This window comes from Peromyscus leucopus, chromosome 6 (genome assembly GCF_004664715.2).
Source record: "Peromyscus leucopus breed LL Stock chromosome 6, UCI_PerLeu_2.1, whole genome shotgun sequence".
NCBI lineage: Eukaryota > Metazoa > Chordata > Mammalia > Rodentia > Cricetidae > Peromyscus > Peromyscus leucopus.
The window spans coordinates 15,855,243-15,861,286 of record NC_051068.1 but is presented as its reverse complement, the minus strand read 5'-3'; the positions used below and the strand labels follow the sequence as shown (position 1 = coordinate 15,861,286).

General features: G+C 39.5%; 1 long non-coding RNA gene across 1 annotated transcript; it reads left to right on the top strand.

The window, feature by feature from the left end:
- Positions 1 to 2,054: 2,054 nt before the first annotated feature.
- On the top strand, positions 2,055 to 5,818 carry LOC119088152. Its single transcript, XR_005091739.1, has 3 exons — positions 2,055 to 2,285; positions 3,646 to 3,804; positions 5,319 to 5,818. It is a non-coding gene; the product is annotated as an uncharacterized LOC119088152 (long non-coding RNA).
- The last annotated feature ends 226 nt before the right edge of the window (positions 5,819 to 6,044 follow it).

Here is a 6,044-nt window from a genome sequence, read left to right as displayed (position 1 = left end):
TGATATCTTGACTCCTGACTGATTTTTATAATACTCAGAATAGCCACTCAATTTTGCCAGTCAGGGTTTCTCTCTTTAACAGACCTGACTGTCTTGGAACTAACTAGCTTTGTAGAGCAGGGTGGTCACAAACCCACAGAGATCCTTTTGGCCCTACCTCCTGAAACCTGGGATTAAAGGTGTGCACCACCATGCATGTTCTTTTGGAAGTCTTCATATAGCATATATACCCATAGGGGAAAATTATGCTATGCTGTCAGATTTGATTTCATAGTTCAAGGGAGAAAAGCTAAAGACTGTCAGAGAAATACAGTCAGGCAGTGGCTGTGTTGTGCTTTTACCCTGCAAGAAAATGTCACAAAACATGACAGAATCTGCTAATAAGAGTGCGCAGGCCTATGGGAGAGACATTTGTATGGAGAAGAAGGAACTGGGAACATGGTGCTGGATTTTAAAGGCTGGGCGTGCACAGGTCACGTCACTACTCCACACATGTGCGTAGATCACATGGCTACGTTGTGCACCTATGTAGCTATGCAACGTCACGGATCCTGGTCACGCGAGACACCTTGACCCGGAAATGGCTATCTTGACCTGGAACTGGCTAGGCGGAAGTATCCAGGTCCGCCAGGCATCCTGGTTATGAGAGACGCCCTGACCCAGAAATGGCTATCCTGACTGAAACTGGCTAGGCAGAAGTGTCCGCCAGGCATATGCAAACACACGACTGTGGGGGCGTGTTGTGAACCCTTCATCCCTGCCTCTTTCCTTCAGGCAGGTTATGAGATAAAGTGCAGATACTGCTCTTAAATTATAGTTTCCTTACTGCAAGCCACAGGAATGTAGTAGGAATTCAGCTGACTATGGAAAAGCTAATATCTGGAAGAAGCTAAGGGCCTTTGAGAGGATTAAGCCAAATCTCAAGGAATATTTGGTGTTATTTGACTTTTAATATATCAGCTGTCTTCTGATATTAATTTCATATGCACTCATAACTTCCCAAGGACTTTCAACAGTGTATTTTTCCTAAATTTCTTCTCAAGCATCCTAGGCTGTAATGGCAAATGGTCTCCTGAATTAAGATAAACACCCTTCCAGAGATACCACCTTGGAGACAGGCTAGGTGCATAGCTTTATTTCTTGTGCAAATGAAGCTCAGCCCACCCACCCCCCTTCCTCTCACAGGCCAAGTGGCATTCCAGAGCGATTGACTCAGGACAAAGGGGTTTTTTGTATACCAGGTGGAGGGAAGCAATTGAGGCAAGATTCCTAGCAAAGTGACATGGCCTGAGGAGATAGCAACAAGGCAGAGTTTTTGCAGAGTGTAGGTGGATTGAGTCCGGTCTTGAGAGCAGGGGAGGAAGTGAGAAAGATGGACAGAGGAACGAACAGAGAAGAAGATGAGGTTGAGATGGAAAGACCTTAGTAGGAACTAGGACAATGACAGGACAAGAAGAGAAGGAACAGAGAGGAGCTAAGTATAAGAACAGAAAAGAAGCTATGTAGAGAGAGAACTAACTCAGAAAAATGAAGCATATGGACTAAAGAGTTTCATGTGTATAGATTCCTTTAATATTGTCAACGATTAGATTATCAGCTATTTGTAGATTCTTCCTGGACCCTGGAAGAGGGCTATTGAGGGGCTGTACCCCCGATAGTCCCGATTATTGCCCTTGACTGTCCCATCAAGAATTTACACAGGAGTACTCAGACTGTATACTACATCACTGCTTGATTCTGATTGCTGATCAATATGATCTATATGCATAGCTTTCAAGACAAACACCAGAAACTACTGATTATACCTACAAGTATGGGCCATATACAACTAGATATCGTCCCTCGGGATGCAGTCTTATTATTATAAATGTTATATTATTGGTTCTTGTCTATGTATTATGGTGATGCAGAAGGTATGTAAGCTATAAAATGAAAAGCTATGGAAGGGTTAAGTGAGTCCAATTATAACATACAGTGATTTCTTTTTTTTAGATTCTGAGGAACATGTCAAAATGTCTTTAATAAATCAATGATTACATGGGGCTCAGCCAAGACAACATGTGCTTAATTCCACCAGCGCCAAATGAGGAACACCCCACTGGAAATGCTGACACCCCGCCAGCACCAAACAAGGAACTTATTGGAAATTCTGACACCCAATCGCCAACAAGTGAGGAACAACTCATTGTAAATCCTGACACCCATCACCACCCATCAAGAGACACCTCTTCGGGATGTCTCTCCTGAGTGTGTGTGAGGATGGCAATCTGCCTACTCCAGTACTGGTGAGTTTCACTCTGGGTGTCTACAGCTCTCCTGTTCAACATAATTTCTGGGAACCTCTGTCTTCGGTGAATTGTAAGACTAATGAATGTTTAGATAACTTGTCCATGAGAGTGAGATCCTTTTAAAATACTGCCTCAAAGAAATCAATCCTGCTGAAGTTAGAGCCATGTAATTCAAGAAAACTGAAAAAACAAAACAAAACAAAACAAAAACCTACAGTGTTTCTACGTCTTCCATTATTTTCCATAAAGACCCAAACCCACCAGCTTATTGGAGGAAATAGGTTTATGGGTGAGACCCTCTGAGTCCCCAAACCTCAACTCTTCCAGCTTCTTTCATGACTCTGTTTTACTCTGGGGTCTTCCTTAGTATCATTGCCACTGAGATTATTCCATTTTATAATTCAAAATATTTAGGGTGTTTTCTTTTGTATTGTAAAGGAATTATGTATAAGCATTGTTCTGTGCTATATATTAACCCTTTCATTCTAGTAGAATGTATTTACAAGCCACCCAATATGACACGAGCTATTTTAAATGTTACTAAATTGCCATTGAAAATAAACATTAAGTATGCGGCATCCATTTTAGCTCTATACTCAGTTTCAGGAATTTATGCTGCATATGAACAAGTTTGTCGTGTCAGAGACACGATAATTACTGTCCATGTCTTGTGTATTTTACAAAATTTTCTGGTAACCATGATTATGATCATCCCAAATTTGAAAATAGAGAAAATATTCAGTAAAGGTTATGTATGGTAGTTATTTGTACATACTGAAAACATGGAAGACAAATTGATATTCCCTTGGGTCCTTGGCTGTGACAGCACCTTATGACATTAATAGTTGAAAAAGAAGAGTCACAGACAAAGGAAATGAAAGTCTCTGTCAAAGGAAGTATAACAAGATAAAGCTTTCTTAAAAACACAGATTTTAAAACTCATTACAGGGCCCAGGACAGACAGGAAGTAATAATAACGGCTGGGACACTGGAAGGGAAATATACCAATAGTAACTGAGAAAGGCAGGCATGGGAAAGATGTTCATAGAAGAGAAGGCAAGAGTAAGAGGGGACCATTCACCAAAACGCTTGGGGACAGAAGTGTGAGTCAGTGCCGAGGAATAACTGATTCCAACAAATTCCACTGTTTCAAATTAGGAAAAGTAATTAGGGGAGAAGATATATCTAGAAGCTATAAAAAGAAACAAAAAATGAAAGAAAAAATTCAAAATCTTCCTTCCTCCCAGGTGTAGCTCTGCACCCACACCTGCCCTTGCTCTGGTTCTCAGTAAGAGACACACTGGTGCTTCAAAAGCGTGGATCTATAATAACAGAAGCTTTTCTTTACCTCACACAGGGCATGCTCTCTATTATTGAGGAAAAGGGACTACATACGGAGAAGATCTTCAGAACAATAGCCAACAAATCCTTCCAAACCCTTAAAGAAAAGCTTGATAATGGGGAGGAAGTCAACTTGACTGAGGAATCTGTCCTTGTTGTTGCATCTGTCTTAAAGGTAAAGAAAGTTTAGCATCCTCCCCACTCAGCATCCCTCTAGAGATGCATAAGTACTTTCCTTCCCTGAGATAAACTGATGATGATAGTTTCTTTCACACAATGACCTAAGGATAAGAGGCCTGGTAGATAAAAGTCTGACAAGCTGAAGGATTTATCACAAAGACACAGTTGAAGAGTTTTCTGTTAGAAGTTAACTTCCCCATATGTTAGGTGCGCTTTGGTTTGCCATTGCAAAGGACTCCACTGATTTCACCTCTGACCACACCATGTGAGGAAAAACAAAACAAGTAGCAATAGAGGGAAAAGTGATTTACAAATATATCCTTCAATTATAACACAGTGGATAGTCCACCAATGACCTGTAATAGGTTCACAGAGAGTTGGACGTTGCCAAGTACAGACATGAAATTGTTTCCATCTCTACCAAAAAATAAGTACTTTCACATTTATCAAACATTGCCAACCTAATCCTGTGTCAGATAATCAAGAATTAGCCTAACCTACTCATGAAGAGTCTACCACATTGAACTTGCCATGGAGCTGTCTATAAGCAATAGCTCTAGGGCAAATACTATTGGTTTATTTTAACTGAGCCTTGTTCTGAGTTCACCACTCAGTAGACTCTGGAGCATTGGCCCTAGATATCAAGGGGAAAGATAATGCCTGAGTGTAGGCAACGATAGTAACATCATGTAAACGTACCCCTTGATCCCTCTTTGACCTCAGAGATTGCCAAGTGTGACTTGCTCTCAATGCCAGAAAGTTGAGACCACACAATGGGGGAGAAAGTGAAGACCAGTGACTACTAAGGCAGTCCTGTGCACTCATAGCCCATTAAAGGTACAGGAGATGTGAGATTTTTCCATTTTTCTCATTTTTCTATCCTTAGTGCTTCAACTCATGCTTGACCTTTTATAGATCAGGAAACATTGAAATGAGTTAACCTTTACTGAACCATGAATATGAAAGTTCATGGTAGTATTTCCTGAACTAGTTAAACCTAACTATTCTTGGCTATTTAGTGAGAAAAGTGGATATGTGCATGTTAAGCTAGTTTAGTTTTGAAAACATCATTTACAATAACTTGATTTAAAATTCATCAAACATTCTGGAAGATAAATCCCTCAGGACTGCTGTCTATGAACTGTGCTATCCTTGTGCATAAACAATATTCTTGGCTTGATTTCATAACAGAGATCAATCTTATCAAATACTTAGCATTGGTGTAAATATTAAATGACACAGAATCACTACAATAGATATGTGAAGAATGATCAAGAGGCTAAAATTTACCACAATCAACAGTTACAGCCATTCAAAATCAGGTAGATTGTTAACACAAGTAATTCACTGTGTAGAGTTGAGATGAGATTCATAGTTGATTTTCTTGGCTTGATGGTATTTGTCTCATTGATTTGAGGAAATACACAGAAAAACTAATTTTATTTGAATTGATGTGACTCTATAATCTAACAATCTTTGTATCAAGATGACATTTTATGTTTCATTTAGCAGTGAGCAATGGAACAACTTCTGAATCCAGTACCATCGAAGGTCATAGTGTTCTACAGAACCAAAAACTGGAGGATGATGATTGAGTCAGCATCTGGATCGGCCAAGCTATCTTTCTGCCCATGATTTTCTCAGTAACTGGAGACATGAGTCTCCAGAACTCCATTGGGCTACATCCTTCACTTTCTATATTATTCTACTGAAAACTAGTTTTGGAAACCACTTACAACATTTAACAGAATTTGTTTGAATCTTCTGGTTTTGTCCAGAAATGAGAATTCCTTTAAATGATATTGAACATGCCACCATCAACCAATAGAGAAACCCAAAGTGATATTTTTAGAGTATGAATTTGAGCCATGAGTAAGAACTTCTCAGGTTCCAACTCATTTTATTTGAGGGTTTTCTTCTACCTCACACTTACCCATAGTTTAGAAAACCTTATTATATGACATTCCTTCTGTTCTTCTATTTTATCATATTTGCTACAAATAGTTTCACTTGCTATATTTTATGCTGTATATTGCATATTCTTTACTGTTATATTAAATGTCATCCAATAACTTGATTGCTTTGACTCCAGTGTGTCTGTTTCATGATTCTCCATAGTCTTTGGAGGATGCCGTCCAGCAGTCTCCTCCTCTCCCTCAGTTACTCAGGATGTGCAGTTATGTGGCAGAGCCACTGGAACCACTTTATTAGTCTTTTCTTCTGAACTCCCATCAC